The following is a 20,712-nucleotide window of genomic DNA, read 5'->3' on the forward strand; positions in this document are numbered from 1 at the left end:
TTCGACCCATTACATGATGACATATGTCCCTAAGGGTCCTAGGACCACTAGGGACATATTAGAAATCTTCATATGGGTCGAAGGGCATCATAGGGTGACCTATGACCCCTTTCGACCCATTACATGACAACATATATTAGGGACATATTAGAATGCTTCCTATGAGTCGAAGGGGGTCATAGAGTGACCTATGACCCCCCTTCAACCCATTACATGATGACATATGTCCGAACATATTAGAATGCTTCCTATGGGTCCAAGGGGGTCATAGGTCAAACCTATTAAATGACGACATATTTCCCTAGGGGTCCAAAGACCCCTAGGGACATATTAGAATGCTTCCTATGGGTCGAAGGGACCTATGACCCCCTTCAACCCATTACATGACAAAAAATGTCCTTAGGGGTCCTAGGATCCCTAGGGACATATCAGAATGCTTCGTATGGGTCGAAGATGGTCATAGGTTGACCTATGACCCACTTTGACCCATTACATAACAACATATTAGAATCCTTTGTATGGGTTGAAGGGGGTCATAGGTTAACCCATGACCTAATTCAACCCATTGAATGATGACATATGTCCCTAGGGGTCCTAGGAACCCTAGGCACATGTTAGAATCCTTCATATGGGTCAAAGGGGGTCATGGGGTGACCTGTGACCCCCTTCAACCCATTACATGACGACATATATCCCTAGGGGTCCAAGGACCCCTAAGGACATATTAGAATCCTTCATATGGGTCAAAGGGGGTCATAGGTTCACCTATGACCCCCTTCGACCCATTACATGATGACATATATCCCTAGGGGTCCTAGGACCCCTAGGGACATATTAGAATGCTTCCTATGGGTCAAAGGGGGTCATAGTTTGACATATGACCCGCTTCGACCCATTACATGATGACATATGTCCTTAGGACCCCTAGGGACATATTAGAATGCTTCTTATGGTTCAAGGGGCTCATAGGGTGACCTATGATACCCTTCGACCCATTACATGATGACATATGTCTCTAGGGGTCCTCAGACCCCTAGAGACATATTAGACTGCTTCATATGTGTCAAAGGGGGTCATAGGTTGACCTATGACCCCCTTCGACCCATTACATGATGATATATGTCCTTAGGGGTCCTAAGATCCCTAGCGACATATTAGAATCCTTCCTATGGTTCGAAGGGGTTAATAGGTTGACCTATGACCCACTTTGACCCATTACATGATGACATATGTTAGAATCCTTCATATGAGTCGAAGGGGGTCATAGGTTGACTTATAACTCACTTCAACCCATTAAATGATGACACATGTTAGAATCCTTCATATGGGTCGAAGGGAATCATGGCGTGGCCGATGACACCCTTCGACCCATTACATGATGAAATATCTCCCTTCATATGGGTCAAAGGGGGTCATGGGGTGACTGATGACCCCCTTCCACCCATTACATGATGACATATACCCCTAGAGACATCTTAGAATCCTTCATATGGGTCGAAGGGGATCATGGGATGACCTATGACCCCCTTTGACCCATTAAATGATGACATATGTCCCTAGGGGTCTGAGGACCCCTAGGGACATATTAGAAAGCATCATATGGGTTGAAGGGGGTCATAGGGTGACCTATGACCCCTTTTGACCCATTACATGATGACATATGTCCCTAGGGGTCCTTAAACCCCTTGTGACATATTAGAATGCTTCCTATGAGTAAAAGGGGGTCATAGGATGACCTATTACCCCTTTCGACCCATTACATGATGACATATGTCCCTCGGGGTCCTAGGACCCCTAGGGACATATTAGAATGCTTCTTATGGGTCGAAAGGAGTCATAGGGTGACCTATGACCCCCATCGACTCATTAAATGATGACATATTTTCCTAGGGGTCATAGGACCCCTAGGGACATATTAGAATGCTTCCTATGGGTCGAAGGAGGTCATAGGTTGACCTATGACCCCCTTCGACCCATTACATGAAAATATATGTCCCTAGGGGTCCTCAGACCCCTAGGGACATATTAGAATTCCTCATATGCATCGAAGGGACCCATTACATGATGATATATGTCCCTAGGGATCCTAAGATCCCTAGTGACATATTAGAATCCTTCCTATGGGTCGAAGGGTGTAATAAGTTAACCTATGACCCACTTTAACCCATTACATGATGACATATGTTACAATCCTTCATATGGGTCAAAGGGGGTCATAGGTTGACTTATAACCCACTTCGACCCATTAAATGACGACACATGTTAGAATCTTTCATATGGGTCGAAGGGGATCATGGGGCGACCGATGATCCCCTTCGACCCATTACATGATGACATATGTCCCTAAGACCCCTAGGGACATGTTAGAATCTTTCATATGGGCCGAAGAGGGTCATGGGGTGATCGATGACCCCCTTTGACCCATTACATGATGACATATGTCCTTAGGGGTCTTAGGACCCTTAGGGACATGTTAGAATCCTTCATATGGGTCGAAGGGGATCATGTGGTGACCTATGACCCCCTTCGACCCATTACATGATGACATATGTCCTAGGACCCCTAGGGACATGGTAGAATCCTGCATATGGGTCGAAGGGGGTTGACCCATTACATGACAACATATCTCCCTAGGGTTCCTAGGACCCCTACGAACATATTAGAATGCTTCTTATGGGTCAAAGGGGGTCATAGGGTGACCTATGACCCCCTTCGACCCATTACATGAGGACATATGTCCCTAGGGGTCCTAGGACCACTAAGGACATATTAGAATCCTTCCTAGGGGTCGAAGGGGATCATAGGTTTACCTATGACCCCTTTCGACCTATTACATGACGACATATGTCCTTAGGGGTCCAAGGACCTATTACATGATGACATATGTCCTTAGGGGTCCAAGGACCCCTAGGGACATATTAGAATCCTTCCTATTGGAAGAAGAGGGTCATAGGTTGACCTAAGACTCCCTTCAACCCATTACATGATAACATATGTCCCTAGGGGTTCTAGGACCCCTAGAGACATATTAGAATGCTTCCTATGGGTCGAAGGGGGTCATAGGTTGATCGTTGACCCCCTTTGACCCATTACATGATGACATATGTCCCTAAGGTCCTAGGACCCTTAAGGACATATTAGAATGCTTCTCATGGGTCGAAGGGGGTCATAGGGTGACCTCTGACCCATTTCGACCCATTACATGACGAGACATATTAGAATGCTTCATATGGATCGAAGGGTGTCATAGGTTGACCTATGACCCCCTTCAACCCATTATATGATGACATATGTCCCTAGGGGTCCTAAGACCCCTACGGACATATTAGAATCCTTGCTATGGGTCGAAAGGGGTCATAGGTTGACCTATGACCCCCTTCGACCCATTATATGATGATATATGTTAGAATCCTTTGTATGGGTTGAAGGGGGTCATAGGTTGACCTATAACCCACTTTGACCCATTAAATGACGACATATGTCCCTACGGGTCCTAGGACCCCTAGGGACATGTTAGAATCCTTCATATGGGTTGAAGGGGATCATGGGGTGACCAATGACCCCCTTCAACCCATTGCATTATGACATGTCCCTAGGGGTCCTAGGACCCCTAGGGACATGTTAGAATCCTTCATATGGGTCGAAGGGGGTCATGGATGATCAATAACCCCCTTCAACCCATTACATGACGACATATGTCCCTAGGGGTCCTAGGACCCCTAGGGACATGTCAAAATTCTTCATATGGGTCGAAGGGGGTCATGGGGTGACCTATTACCCGTTTCGACCCATTATGTGATGACATATGTCGCTAGGGGTCTTAGGACCCCTATGCATATATTAGAATGCTTCATATGGGTCAAAGGGGGTCATAGGTCGACCTATTAAATGATGACATATGTTCTTAGGAGTCCTGAGACCCTGGAGACATATTAGAATGCTTTCTATGGGTCGAAGGGGGTCATAGGGTGACCTATGACCCCCTTCAACCCATTACATGATGACATATGTCCCTAGGGGTCCTAGGACCCCTAAGGACATATTAGAATGCTCCCTATGGGTCGAAGGGGTACAAAGGGTGACCTATGACCCCCTTCAACCCAATAAATGATGACATATTTTTCTAGGTGTCCTAGGACCCCTAGGGACATATTAGAATACTTTCTATGGGTCGAAGGGGGTCATAGGTATACCTATGAGCCCCTATGACCCCTAGGGACATGTTAAAATCCTTCATATGGGTCGAAGGGGGTCATGAGGTGACTGATGACCCCCTTCAACCCATTACATGATGACATATGTCACTAGGAGTCCTAGAACTCCTAGGAACATATTAGAATGCTTCTTATGGGTCGAAGGAGGTCATAGGGTGATCAATGACCCCCTTCGACCCATTACATGAGGACATATGTCCCTAGGGGTCCTGAGACCCGTAGGGACATATTAGAGTCCTTCCTAGGGGTCACCCTTCGACCCATTACATGATGACATATGTCCCTACCTGTGACCCCCTTTGACCCACTACATGATGACATATGTCCCTAGGGGTCCTAGGATCCATAAGGACATGTTAGAATCTTTCATATGGGTTGAAGGGAGTCATGGGGTGACCTATGACCCCCTTTAACCTATTACATGACGACATATGTCCCTACTGGTCCTAGGACCCCTAGGGACATGTTAGAATCCTTTAGATGTGACGAAGGGGGTCATGGGGTGACCTATGACCCCCTTCGACCTATTACATGATGAAATATGTCCCTATGGGTTCTAGGACCCCTAGGGACATGTTAGAATCCTTCATATGGGTCAAAGGGGGTCATGGGGTGACCTATGACCCCCTTCGACCTATTACATGATGATATATGTCCTTAGGGGTCCTAAGACCCCTAGGGACATGTTAGAATATTTCATATGGGTCAAAGGGGGTCATAGGTTCCTTCGACCAATTACATGATGACAATGTCCCTTGGGGTCCCAAGACCCCTAAGGGCATATTAGAATGTGTCTTATAGCTTGAAGGGGGTCATAGGGTGACCTATGACCCCCTTCAACCCATTACATGAGAAAATATGTCCCTAGGGGTCCTAGGACCCCTAGGGACATATTAAAATCCTTCATATGTGTTGAAGGGGGTCATGAGGTGACCTATGACCCCCTTCGACCCATTACATGAGCAAATATGTCACTAGGGGTCCTAGGACCCTTAGGGACATATTAAAATCTTTCATATGTGTCAAAGGGGGTCATGGGGTGACCTATGGCCCCCTTTGACCCATTACATGATGACATATGTCCTTATGGGTCCTAGGACCCCTAGGGACGTATTAGAATCCTTCCTATGGGTTGAAGGGGGTCATAGTTTGACCTATGACCCTCTTCAAAATATTACATAACGACATATGTCCCTAGGGGTTCTTGGACCCCTAGGGACATGTTAGAATCCTTCATATGGATCATAGGGGGTCATGGGGTGACCTATGATCCCTTTCGACCCATTACATGATGACATATGTCCCTAGTAGTCCTAAGACCCCTAGGGACATATTAGAATGCTTCATATGGTTCAAAGGGGGTCATAGCATGACCTATGACGCCTTTTGTCCCATTACATGATGACATATGTCCGGACATATTAGAATGCTTCCTATGGGTCCAAGGGGGTCATAGGTCAAACCTATTAAATGACGACATATTTCCCTAGGGGTCCAAAGACCCCTAGGGACATATTAGAATGCTTCCTATGGGTCGAAGGGGGTCATAGGGTGACCATGACCCCCTTCAACCTATTACATGACGACATATGTGGACATATTAGAATGCTTCCTATGGGTCAAAACCCTATGACCCCCTTCGACCCATTAAATGACGACATATTTCCCTAAGGGTCCTAAGACCCTTAAGGACATATTACAATGCTTCCTATGGGTCGAAGGGTGTCATAGGTTAACCTATGACCCCCTTTGACCCATTACATGATTACATATGTCCCTAATAGTTCTAGGACCCCTAGGGACATATTAGAATGCTTCGTATGGGTCAAAGGGGTTCATAGGTTGACCTATGACCCACTTCGACCGATTGCATGACAACATGTGTCCCTAGGGGTCCAACATATTAGAATATTTTGTATGGGTCGAGGGGGGTTATAGGTATACTGATGACCCACTTCGACCCATTAAATGATGACATATGTTCCTAGGGATCCTAGGGACATATTAGAATGCTTCCTATGGGTTGAAGGGGGTCATAGGTCATCCCATTACACAACAAGATATTAGAATGCTTCTTATGGGTCAAAGGGGGTCATAGGGTGACCTATGACCTCCTTCGACCCATTGCATGATGACATATATCCTTAGGGGTCCTAGGACCCCTAGGGACATATTAGAATGCTTCATATGGGTCGAATGGGATAATAGGTTGACCTATGAACCCCTTCGACCCATTACATGATGACATATGTCCCTAGGGGTCCTAGGACTGCTAGGGACATATTATAATCCTTCCTATGAGTCAAAGGGGGTCATAGGTTGAGCTATGACCCCCTTCGACCCATTACATGACAACATATGTTAGAATCCTTCGTATGAGTCGAAGGGGGTCATAGGTTGACCTATAATCCACTTCAACTCATTAAATGATGACATATGTCCTTAGGGTCCTAGAACCCCTAGGGACATGTTAGAATCCTTCATATGGTTCGAATGGGATCATGGGGTGACCGGTGACCCCCTTCAACCCATTACACGATGACATATGTCCCTAGGGGTCCTAAGACCCCCAGGGACATGTTAGAATCTTTCTAATGGGTCTAAGGGGGTCATGGGGTGACCGATGACCCCATTAGACCCATTTTATGATGACATATGTCCCTAGAGTTCTTAGGACCCTAGGGACATATTAGAATCTTTTGTATGGGTCAAATAGGGTCATAGGTTGACCTATGACCCACTTTGACCCATTAAATTATGACATATGTCCCTAAGGGTCCTAAGACCACTAAGGACGTGTTAGAATCCTTCATATGGGTCGAAGGGGGTCATTGGGTGACCTATGACACCTTTCAACCCATTACATGATCACATATGTCCCTAGGGGTCCTAGGACCCCTAGGGACATATTAGAATGCTTCCTAATGGTTAAAGGGGGTCATAGTGTGACCTATGACCCCCTTTGACCCATTACATGATGACATATGTCCCTAGGGGTCCTAGGACCCCTCGAGACATATTAGAATCCTTCCTATGGGTCGAAGGGGGTCATAGGTTGACCTATGACCCCCTTTGACCCATTACATGACAACATATGTCCCTAGGGGTCCTAGGACCCCTAGGGACATATTAGAATCCTTCGTATGGGTTGAAGGGACAATATTATATTTTATAATTATGTTATATTATATATTTTAATATAATTATAATATATTATTCGATTATATAACAATAATAATCATATGCGTTACTAGATTATAGATTTAATAATAATAATAACAATATATATTATTATATAGAATAATTTTATTATATAATACTAATATATATATTTAATAATAATAATATGTCATATATATCAATATATTATATTTAATAATAATAATCATATATATTACTATAATATAATAATAATTATAATATTAATGTTCACACATTCACGAAATATATTTTCTAAAATTTTCTAAAGTTATTATTTTAAGTTTATTTCCCTTTTAATTTGTCTCCCTCAAAATTTAAAATTTAAAAAAACTTCACTTTTGAAATTTCCCTCCAAAAATGGGTTGGAACTTACCAGACCATATCGGATATCTGATTTGAAATCGGATATCCGATTAGGCCTGGTATTTACTAAGCCTACCCAGTCAACCCAAAATACCTGTTTGAGGAGGGTTTCAGTGACACTCAGACTTCGGGTAGCCATCCGAAAATTTTATTTTGATCGAAATTGAATGAAACTAAAAGGATTTTTTAATATCACTCTCAAGATTCTATTGATATAATTGCTATCAAATTATGAGTTCGATAAGTATTTATTAGCTAATTTTCAATTAAGATTATTATAATGTGTTGATTGACATGCTGATTGAAAAATAGCTATAACTTTCAAATGGTATAACATTTTTTAAATCTAAAAGTTGCGTCAAATTCTATGCTTCACCTAGTATAAGAAAAAATAAATAAATTAAATTTGGTAAAATTTTCTATTAGTTAAGATGGTCAGACACGGGAGTTTTTTTTTTCCAAAAAAGTTTTGATAGAAAATTCATATTTAATTATTTATTTAGAATTAAAATACCAAAAAATATGCATCACATCTGAGCATGAGTCTAGTTTTTATATCCATAATTATATTTTAAAAATATTATCATTTGGTTTTGATTATGGTGGTCAGACGTACACCTACTTTTTATTTTTTCCCTTAAATTTTTGTAGTACTGCATTAAAATCCAAACTTTCGACCAATCAATTATTTTTTTCTCCTAATAAGGCCTTGTAGTTTAGAAACTACATTCAATTTCCTACAGATTATTTTTTTACAACTTTTGAATATAAAGTCCATAACCACTTTAAAATTATGTGTCAAGTTGACATAACCCTGATTTGCTGATTTTTCACTACCATTTAAGGCCATAGTTTGGTACACCATGATCCTGCACATACCCTTTATGTTACTTAGACCCAACATGTAACCATAGATACTTTGGTTCTTGTCCATGAATAAACCTACATTCCAATTTGTTGCAGTGAGGGCTAAAAGAGACATGATAAAATTATCCCTCCTAATGAGGTATTTGAGTTTTTTCTCCTACAAATCCTAAATGACCCCCAAATTAAATTGCATGTTTAGAAACTTTTTTCAAGCTATGAAATAGTATCAAAGAATGAGAGTTTTTTTTTTCTCCGAACTTCCTTCACCTAGATTGAGAAAGATTAGGCTTGGTTTGTAGATTTAGGACCAACTCACTCTATAAGTTAGTATTGAAAATATTCACTAGGCATCTCTATTACTAAGGACAAAATCCTATACCCTTGATGGTATGATTTTTATATGTTTTCATTGTTGGTCAAAACCTTTATATTATGTTGTATGACATAAGGAGAAGTGTTATCAAAGAAGTGTTATTGATATACTTGTAATCTGGTCCAACTTCCATTAACTTCTAAGATAAATATATCATTGGATTCTTTATCTTGTATTTACATTCTCATTGGGACTTATTTATAGTTTTCTATTGATTTTTCACTGTTATATTTTCCAATTTGCTTCTAGTGTTTTCGCATCATTCTTTCTTTGTTTCTACCAAATTGTCTATTTGTTCTCATCTCAAATGCATCCTTTTGGAATAGGGTGAAATCATTTGTTAGACAAAGGATTTGTATTTTTGTGGAGTAATATGTTTACAAGAACAAGAAATAACTCCTTGTGTTGTTTGTATTGTAAAAAAAGATTGAATCTTTGATCTCACATGAACCTTGATCTAATATCTCCTTTTATCCCCCAAGTTTTTAGGATGGGGAGGATGGTAAGGGGCATCCTTCCACTGAAACAAGAATATCATGCCATCTTAGGGTTATTTTGGCACCAGGTATTTTTCTCTCTATGTTGCTAGGCTTCCCATTTTATTAGCCTTTTAAGCTCCCAATGGGTTTGCTTCACATTTCTTCTTAAACACTATTTTTTTGTCATTTGCATTTATTGTTGTTTCAATTGTTTTCAAAATGTGTTACAATGTTTAACAGTTTTTGAATTTAATTGTGTAAATAATTTTTTTTTATTAGAATGCAAGAGAGCTGAGTTAAAAAAAAAATAGGAAAAGTTAGTTTATTCAATCATTACTTTTATGTACTTATTTTCTTCTAGTTTTGATTTATTTACAAGTAATTACAAGAAGGGCAAGATTTGTTATTTTGTTGATTTTAGAATTAGATTTTTTTTTTTGGCTATAAAGAGTTTCCTTTCATGCAAACATGAATACAGGAACATAGAAAAGAATGTTTTCCTTTCATGTAAAATCACTCCAACCCAAAATTCCACTTTAATCATTCATTGATGACATCTTCAAATTTTTTTCACTGCTATGCAGTCTTCCAGTGTAAAACTATTCTCGATATTATGGGGTGTAAAGCCAGAAAAAGAAGAAAAGTTTACATATGATTGACTATCAAGAACACACACCTATTGGACTATTTTCTTGTACCCCTTGTGTTTTGTGTGATTGACTACTAGGAATACAAACCTAGTACACTATTAAATCCTACCACTTCAGTGTGCTTCACAATAAGGAAAGTAAACCTTTTTGGGTGAATTGACCCCTCTCTCTCTATATGTAGATCGTTTCATGAGTGATAGAGTTTAGATGCCATAATATTTTTGAATTCCCTAAAATCCAATATTCTATTGGAATCTGAATCAAATCTGCGAATCATACTCTCGCACTATTGACCTTGTGTGAACCAAGCGAAGACAACACCTATTGCAGGTCAATCGAAGATATGTATCCATCTTCATTCCTATCAAACACTATAAATTCTTCCCTCATATCCTTCAACTCATCTACTATCTCTTTATCTTCATTAATTATGATTGACTAATATAATTGTACAAATTGTTCAAACTAGACGTACCTACAATTCATGTCTTCAACTTTGCAAAGAGAAGTGAACATGTGTGTGAGATCTTGTTCCAAAATTGGTATTCCAAGTTTGGATAGGAAGCCATTGATTTCACCAATAGTCATAACCCCATCAACATTCTCATCTATAATTTCATAGACTCTTTTGATCTCATCAAGATGGGTCATTAATTTTCTAATGGTTAGACGACGGAAACCAAAATAAGTAGGAAATACTTGTGTAATTTGAAATAATGTAGCTTTTTATATGAATGTATTTATAGTGTGAGTGAAATAATTTTTTTAAAAAAATATTTCAATAGGCCATCACAATTGCAACAACCTAGTTCGACGGAATGACATTGGACGAACAACATTTTTGTTGCATGGTCATTTCCATTGTGATAGCTAAATCTAATAGATATCTATCACACCCATGGCATTGTTGTCAAAAACCATCACAATTGTGATGCCAACTCTGACATATGACCGTTGGCCTTTGAGTGTGTGTGTGTCACTATTACGACGACATAGTAAAACTATCAGATGTCATAATTATCATCCCAATTGTGATGGAAAAGCCTTCAATCACAATTTGTGACACCAAAAGTGTGATGCCCATCTGATGGGAGCCAATTCTTTGTATTATCATTTGGTTAATGGGAGGTCGTCACAATTGCGATGGCCTACCATCATAATTCGGGTCAAAATGTAGTAGTGCCAAAAGAACTTAATCTCTATGGAGATAGTCAAAAGACTAAATTTTAAAATGACAAGATACCCACAACCGTACTCTATGGAATGGTTTAATGAAGGGAAAGATATTCAAATTAATTAATATTGTCACCTATCAAACTATTTAAGGATGAAGTAATTTGTGATGTAGCACCTCTAGATGTATGTGATATTTTATTAGGGAAACTATACATGTATCAAAGGCATGGGGTGTATGAATCTAGACCATGTAGTTTCACAATCAAGCTTGGTGAAAAGAGGTATCAAATACCAGAGGTATGTCCAACTCAAGATGCTTCTTTGATAAATTCTAAACAATGTAAATGTTTAATTTTTCAAACTATAACTTGTGTCTTCCCAAAGATTTATCCTAAAAAAATTAATTTAGTTATTCTTAACACACATGCTAAGGTGGACACAACCATATACCAAAAAAAGGAGATGGATATAATTTTGAAAGAGTATCATAGTCTATTTCAATCATTAAAAGGGGTCCCAACACGTTGTCAAGTCAAGCACTCCATTGATTTAATTCTAGGAACACCATTACCACATGAGCCAATATATAGGAGGTTAGTTTTGAAAAATGATGAAATTTAGAGACAGATTCAAGAATTGATTGAAAGAGACACATCAGGCCAAGTGCTTCACCATGTAGCAATCCAATTGTTTTGGCAAGAAATAAAGATGGAACATGGAGACTTTATATTGATTATAAGGAATTAAATAAAATTATTATGAAAAATAGATATCCAATTCCTTGAATTGATGATCTTTTGGATCAACTTAGTGGGGAGGCTAAGTTCTTTACAAAAATTAACTTGAAGTCTATCTATCACCAAGTACCAATTGATCTAGCAGATGTATGGAAGACTTCATTCAAGTTCAATGAAGGTTTGTTTGAATAGTTGGTCATGCCTTTTGTCCTTAAAAATGCTCCTGCAACATTTATGAGGTTGATGAATGAGGTGCTTAACAAATTCATTGATTCTTTTGTAGTTTTTTACTTGGATGATATTCTCATTTTTAGCAAAACCTAGTCTAAGCACTTGCAACATGTTGAAAAAGTACTTTTGACTCTGCAAAAACATAAACTCTAACCCAACATATAAAATTTCTCTTTTGGCATGAAAATAATCTACTACTTAGGGTATGTCATTGATAGAAAGGGTGTTCAGGTGGATCCGACAAAGATACATATAATCATAGATTGGCCACCTCCTAAAAATTTCACAGAACTTCACAATTTCTTGGGTCTAGCTAACTTTTATTATGGATTTGTATTCTGTTTTCCCCATTCATGGCGTCTTAATCAATCACTTGGGGGTGGAGCATAAGTGAAATTTTAGTGTTGAGGAATTAAAATTAAGATTATGTTCAGCTCTAATAATTGTCCTTCCAAACCTACAACAATTATTTGAAATAGAAACAAATGCATTAGATTATGCTCTTGGTGATGTACTCATGCAACATGGGCACCCCATTGCATATCATAGTGAAACATTTTTTTTATACACTAAGAGAGTACCCCACATATGACAAGGAGTTCTATACCATTTTTTAGGCCTACAAAAATTGGAAGTATTATATATTGGGATAGCAAACTATGACACATACAGATCATAAACCTCTTCAATTCTTGCAAACATAAGGGAAGTTACAGAATGATAGACATCAAAGGTGGTCATCTTATTTGTAATAGTTTCACCTCAACATTTTTCATAAAAAGGGGAGAAATGATAAAGTAGTAGACTACTTGAGTAGTGTTAGAATATATATTTCTCCAATATAATTAGTTATCCAACTATTATCATAATTATCAATCTTAATCAAACTTAACCATGTGAACAATATAATCAAAAACCACAACAAGATACTCATGCACAATAACACCATATATGTTAACTAGGAAAATCCTCGATCAAAGGGAAAACCCCAGTGGGGATGGTACCCACAAGATGATGTACTAATATAAATATTCCTTGTTAGAAGATGGACCCTATTAGGAGTCTATAACAACATTCAGTACATATCAGTCCCTCTTAGGAGACTTTGAATCCCTGTCAGGAGATTCCAACCCTATTAGGAGTTGTGCCAACCTTGTTAGGAGTTGTAGAAGATAAATAGGCCCACTATCCAAATAGCTTCAGGGGCAAGATCAATGAGCCCACTATCCAAATTTTCTCTATATTATTCCTTGTAGAATAATAGAATTGAATTTTACTTCCTTCCTCTTTCTCTATATTATCAACCAGACCTCTACTCCTTCTGATCTTGATACCAGATCACAAACTTAGCATCCAATAATCCCTTCGATCACTTACTCACATTTGCCACAACACTCTGCTCCTTTTTGCACATCCTTGATTACTTCACATTCAATCATTGATCACCCACTTTTATAAACAAGGAAGACATCTTTCCTTTATACCATATCTTGAAAATAATTCCTTGAGTCGACCTTGAGGCTTTCCCAAATAATTATAATAAGATAATTAATTAATTCACAATTAAAATATCATTTTTGGCTCACAATATATACAAAACTTCACACGTGTGACTTTAGAACTTTCACACTCACTGACGTCACCATCAAATTGTCCTCTATCATTGGCTAACCATGCATAACTAGACTATACCTCTGCTAGAAGATATAATAGGATCATTAGAAATTGATTTCCATGCACTCTATCTTTGCACTACTTCCTACAAATCACTTATAGCTTTCGTACATCCGTGACTTAGAATCTACACATTTAACCACATCATCAAGACACAGTGTAGAAAATGTCCATGACCACACATCACAAGAAAATCAAAACATTGTCTGTATAACTAAGATCTATGTTTGCTACTCTGTCAGTCTTCACAGACTTACAACTATGTTGACATCATTGACAAACATAGTCATAAATGCAACATGTCAATACTCTCCAATGCTTAAGATACTCCCCCAAAGGAATACCATCAGCATTCATGCTAACAATATCCCCCTTTGACATTGATGGCAACATAGATGAAAAACATCTAATTTTTGAGAATACCAAATAGTACTTTGTTGTTAATGAGGCTCTCATATTTTCAAATCCTCTTCATCAATCAAATCTAAAAACCTCTAGAACACTACTTTGTTCTACATCTTCTTAGGATTAGCGACCACTTTCACATTTAAACAACTCTCAACTTTTCCCTCATACATCAAAAACTCTTCATGTTGCATATCTCCCCCATGGAGATATTCCTCCTTCTTTCTTACATGAATCTTTCTAAATCTCCCTAATAAATGTCTCTCCCCCATTCATGTATTTATCTCCTCCAATCATACTTCGGAGATATTTTTCACACATTCTCTGCTCCATTGACATCAATGACAAAGTCCTCATTGTGTCAATTTACTACTTCAATTTTCAACTAGCTTGAGCGTCCAAAGACATTATTCATTACCAAATACCAAGAATTCTCAATGAATCAATTCATCACAAATAGTCCCCCATACAGGAAGCATCAACCTTCAGTCCAGTCTAATAATAGTGTTAGGTGCCACTGGACTAATGCACTCTTTGTATCATCTACTCAAAAGTAGGCAAGGGCATAACACAAAGCATACCTCTCAAGTACTCAAAAGTATCTTTACATAAGGGCTTTGTAAAGATATTTGCAATCTGATCTTAAGTACTCACATATTCTAATCTGATCTAATTTTTTGTTGCCTTCTCTCTCAAGACATGATACTTAATAGGTACATGCTTTTTCTTAGAATGAAATATAGTATTCTTAGACATACTAATTATACTTGTGATATCACAATATATGATAACAAGTTCAACAAACTCAATCCCAATATCCTTCAACATTTATTTCATCCACATAATAGTTATTTTATGCTGCTACATGCTCTACCTCAATTGTACTCTATGAAATACAATCTTGTTTCTTGCTTATCTAAGAAACCAATCTTCCTCCAAGAAAAAATGCTCTGCCACTGGTGCTCTTTTGATCATCCATATTGCTTGCTCAATCCATAATAGTATACACACATAGAGTAAAATAGCTTGATATCATACCATATTCCAGAGTTAGATGTTCCCTTCGAATATCTAAATATCCTCTTCACTAATGCATAATTATACTTGTTAGGATCAGCTTGAAATTTAGCTACAATCCCAACTACATTTTCTATATCTGGTCTAGGGTGAGTTAGATATTGCAAATCTCCAATCATGGATCTATACTTCTTCTTCTCAACTGTAGGTGTCTCGTCTTTGCTAGTAACTTGCAACCAGTTATCATATGTGTACCAATAGTCTTGCAACTTTCCAAGCCAAATATCTTCAACAAGTCTTTCAAACACTTCTCTTGTGAGATGAAAATGCCATCACTATTCTACACAATCTGCAAACCAAGGAAAAACTCCATTTATCCTATCATACTCATTTCAAACTCATTCTTCATTTATTCAGGAAACTTATAACTTGCTTCATCATTACCTCAAAATATTATGTCATCAAAAAATATTACTATTATCAACAAACCATTCTCAATTTCTCTCAAATACAAATTACTATTTTTCATACCTTTAACAAATCCAAGCTTTGCCAAATACTTATTCAACCTTGCATACTAAGTTCTAGGTGCTTGCTTTAGACCATATAGAGATTTCTTTAGTCTACATACCATATATTTGTCTTCTATCAAAGGGAAACCTTTAGGTTGCTCAATGTATACCTCTAATTCAAGTTCTCCATTCAAGAAAGTTGGTTTAACATCCATCTGGTATACTTTGAGCTTCTTATTCGTTGCATAAGTCAAAAATATTTGTACTGCTTCCATTCTAGCTATAGTGGCATATGTCTCCTCATAATCTATTCCTTCTTGCTATGAATAACATTTGCACACAAGTTTGGCCTTGTTTCTCACAACTTCACCTTGATCATTCTATCTTATTTGATATACTTATGCTAGGATTTTTCAACTCAACTCTTTCTTCTTGTCTAGCCTCATATCTTTGTTCTTCAATTTGATTCCCATTATGCAAATCATTGTTAGTCTCAATGATAACTTCCACATTTAAATGGTTTTCCTTTGGATCAGCAATAGTTACCAAAGCTATCTCTTCTACTACTTCCTCTTTCTTAACCAATTTAGGCTCATTATCTTTATCATCACAATCATTCAAGAATCTTCCCATACTTGCTCTAAATTCCTCCTCATCACGAGAAAGAGAATTCTTTATAGTTTTTCTTACTCTCTTAGGACATCTAGATGCATAATGACCAAACTCTTATCATGTCCAAAAAACAAAAAAATTCATACCTTCTAGCTCTCTTTTCATAAGCAGATACTACTTATTAGAGTGAGATTGTTGTTACACCAAAAGACGGATCTATCAATGCCTGATACAACCACTCAACTTATCGTACATGGGAGGTGATTAAGCCCTTGTCATGAATCTCGAGGGGAATACAGAACAAATTTTTGATAATCTCCCCCTTAGCATTAACCGAGGGTTTGAGGATCTGAACCTATGACCAATCTCTGATACCAATTGTTAGAATGTATACTCAACCAATATAAGTGAGAGGGGGAGGGATGAATCAATTATCCAACTATAGTCACAATTATTGACCTTAATCAAAATTAACCATGTGAACAATATAGTTAGAAACCAAAACAAGATACTCATGCAAAATAACACCAGATTTGTTAACTAGGGAAACCCTTGATTAGAGGGAAACCCCAGTGGGGATAGAACCCACAAGATGGTGTACTAATATAAATATTCCTTGTTAGAGGATGCACCCTATTAGGAGTCTATAACAACATTTAGTACATATCAGTCCCTGTTAGGAGACTTTGAATCCTTGTTAGGAGTTGTAGAAGATAGATTGACCCACTATCCACATAGCTTCAGGGGCAAGATCAATAAACCCACTATCCAAATGATCTCTATACTATTCCTTGCAGAATAATAAAATTGAATTGTACTTCCTTCCTCTTTCTCTATCCTATCAATCAGATCTCTGCTCCTTCTAATCTTGATACCAAATCATGAACTCAGCATCCAGTAATCTCTTGGATCGCTTACTTACGTTTTCCACAAATTTTTGCTCCTTTTCACACATCCTTGATTACTTCACAATCAATCATTGATCACACAATTTTACAAAAAAGGAAAAAATATTTTGTTTATACCATATCTTCAAAATAATTCCTTGAGTTGGCCTTGAGGCTTTCCCAATTAATTATAACTATAACATAATTAAATAATTCGTAATTACAATAGCACTGTCGGCTCACAGTATATAAAAAACTTCACATGTGTGACTTTAGGACTTGTGCACTTGCTAACATCACCATCAAACTGTCCTCTATCATTGGCTGACTACACATCACCAGATTATATCTCTACTAGAAGATATAATAGGATCATCACAAACTTATTTCCATGCACTCTATCTCTGCACTACTCTCTACAAATCACTTATAGCTTCCATACATCTTCAACTTAGACTTTGTGCATTTAACCATGTCATTAGGACATAGTGTAGAACATGTCCATGACCGTGCATCACCAAAAAATCAAAACATTGTTCACACAACTAAGATCTATGTCTTCTACTCTGTCAGTCTTCAAAGACTTATTGCTATGTTGACATCAATGACAAACACACTCATGAATGTAACATGTCAATACTCTTCAATGCTTAGGATACTCGCCCAAAGGAATACCATCACCATTCATGGTAACAAGTAGGACTCAAATTAAAAGTTTGACAATGGTGTTGGATCTCTATGGTCATCAAATAAAAACTTGGGCTCAACTATATGGTAATGATCCTATTTTTTGTGACATTTACAATAAATTTTTAGAAGGGTAGCATGTTCTTGATTTTTATATACATGATGGGTTATATTATAATCTTGGTCACATATGTGTCCCTAGTAAAGAGAAGAAGAAAGTGATATGGGAAGCACACCATAGTCAGATAGAAGGACATTTTGGTATTGTTAAGACTACTACACAATTCTCCAAAAGTATTTCTATTGGAAAAAAAATATGAAGCAAGACATCATTTTATATGTAAAATATTGTGTAGAATGTATAATTGCAAATCCTTCCAATCATAAATTGGGCCTCTATCTAACATTACCTATACCTGATAAACCATGGCATTTTTTTTGAATGGATTTCATGTTTTGACTTCTAACTAGCAGAAGGGGAAATGGTTGTATATATGTGGTGGTAGATAGATTTTCTAAAATGGCTATCATGATGGCTTGTAAAAAAATGATTTCAGCTTAGAAGACGACCAAGCTATTTTTTGAATATGTTTGGGTCCATTTTTGGTTGCCAAAAAGCATTATTTCTTACAGGAATAACACATTCATTAGTAATTTTTGGTCTTCACTCTAGGCTAAAATGGACACAAAGTTGACAAGATCTACAACATTTCATCTTGAAACAAATGGCCAAACATAGGTAGTAAACTGAATAATTATTTATATCCTTCAAATGTATCATTCCAAACACCCAAGTGCATAGGATGAGAGATTTCCTTATATGTAGCATAGCTACAATCATGCACTCCATACTACTACAGGGCATAGTCCATTTGAGGTTTATCTTGGGTATCAACCATTGGCACCATATATGTAGCACTACCTATCTTGCAATCTAGTAGTTTGCTAAATATTGAGGAGGTGGATAAATTGGAAAAGTTTATTGAAAAGATCAGACAATTACAACAAGTTCATGATATTTTAGAGTATAGAAATAATAATTATAAGGATAGACGTGATCAACATATAACTCCCCATGATTTCTAGATTGGTGATAAGGTATGACTAAATCTTTAGAAGGAGTGCCTCCAAGGACTTAATAGAAAGCTTTGTCGTATTTGTTATGGCCCATATACCATTAAGAATCTAGTTGGTGAAAATGCTTTTGAACTTGATTTTCCATAGTTTTTGGGGTTACATCCAATTTTTAATGTGGAAATGTTGTGACCTTATTTTCCTCCACTACTGGACATATCTCAATCTATTGAACATATTCATGCTATAGATTTAAATACATCCACTACTACTCCATTACAGTGTGATCATGTCACTAAAGTCATGCTCAAAGATTTGAGAAATCAAAAAATTCCTCTATATTGGGTGGTTCAAGCTGGTCAATTCTATCATCAGGGAAAGTGGTTAACAAAGCAACAGGTTGGAGTATAATTCCCTTATCTATTGAAAAAGCTTGAATCAATGGGGTCCATTACCACTTAAGTGGGGAGGAATGATCCAGAGTATCCAAGGACTTCAAAATAAAACAATAAAAAAAAAAATTTAATTCATATAAATGTTTTTAAAAATTCTAGGTCTTAGTTAATGGCTTTTTCAAAGGTCTTTTGCTCAAAATTTGAAGTTGAAACTTTCATTGGTCCTCAAAATTGGGTGGCCAAAGGCTCACTATTTTAGTGATTGAAACTAGATTTTATTTTTTCTTTCCAATACTGCAAACTGTTTTGAATTTCAAGCTTCAGGTCAAAAATTATGACCCCGACAAGTTGGGGTAAATAAATTCCTAGTTTTTGAATAGTTTTGGATAAATATTGTTATTTTATTATAGCCACATAAAAATTTCAAATTCATGGATGAGGTGAATTTTTATGTTCCATAATTGTATATATTCTTACACTTTTTAATAATAAAGTGGCTTTTGGTTTGCATACAACTCTTTTGAGTTTTGCAAGTGTTTTTCCAAAATTTGAACATTGATATCGCATGTTTGAATAACATCAAATATTGTTATTTTAGCCCATTTTATAAATCAGATTAGATGGTATGCTATTCAGAATAATTTAGTTGTGCATTTGAAAGAGTTCTATTCCATGAGGGAGAATTTCATCAAGGAGAAGTATAGTAGAGGGTTGGCTAGACATTTTGGTCAAGATAAAACCATTTCTCTAGTTAGTGAGAATTATTACTTGTCACAACTATAGTAATACGTCAAAAAGTTTGTATAGAGTTGCAAGACATTCTAAATGGAAAAAGGAGAAAAGTAGGATACAAGGTTATATCAGCCATTACTTGTACCAAAGGATCTATGGAAGGATATCAAGATGAACTTTCTTCTTGGTTTACCAAGGACTCATGAGGGCATGATTCAATTTTTTTGGTGGTTGATAGGTTCTCAAACATGACACATTTTATTCCCTATAAGAAGGCTAATAATGTTGTCCATGTGGCATAGTTATTTTTCAGAGAAGTAGTGAGCCTACATGGTCTACCAAAGAACATAGGTTCATATCAAGACACCAAGTTTGTTTGGTGTTTTTGGAAAACATTGTGAAAGAAGTTAAAGATAGATTTGAAGT

Source organism: Cupressus sempervirens, chromosome 3 (genome assembly GCF_028749045.1).
Source record: "Cupressus sempervirens isolate cs-2001-9-10 chromosome 3, ASM2874904v1, whole genome shotgun sequence".
Taxonomy (NCBI): Eukaryota; Viridiplantae; Streptophyta; class Pinopsida; order Cupressales; family Cupressaceae; genus Cupressus; species Cupressus sempervirens.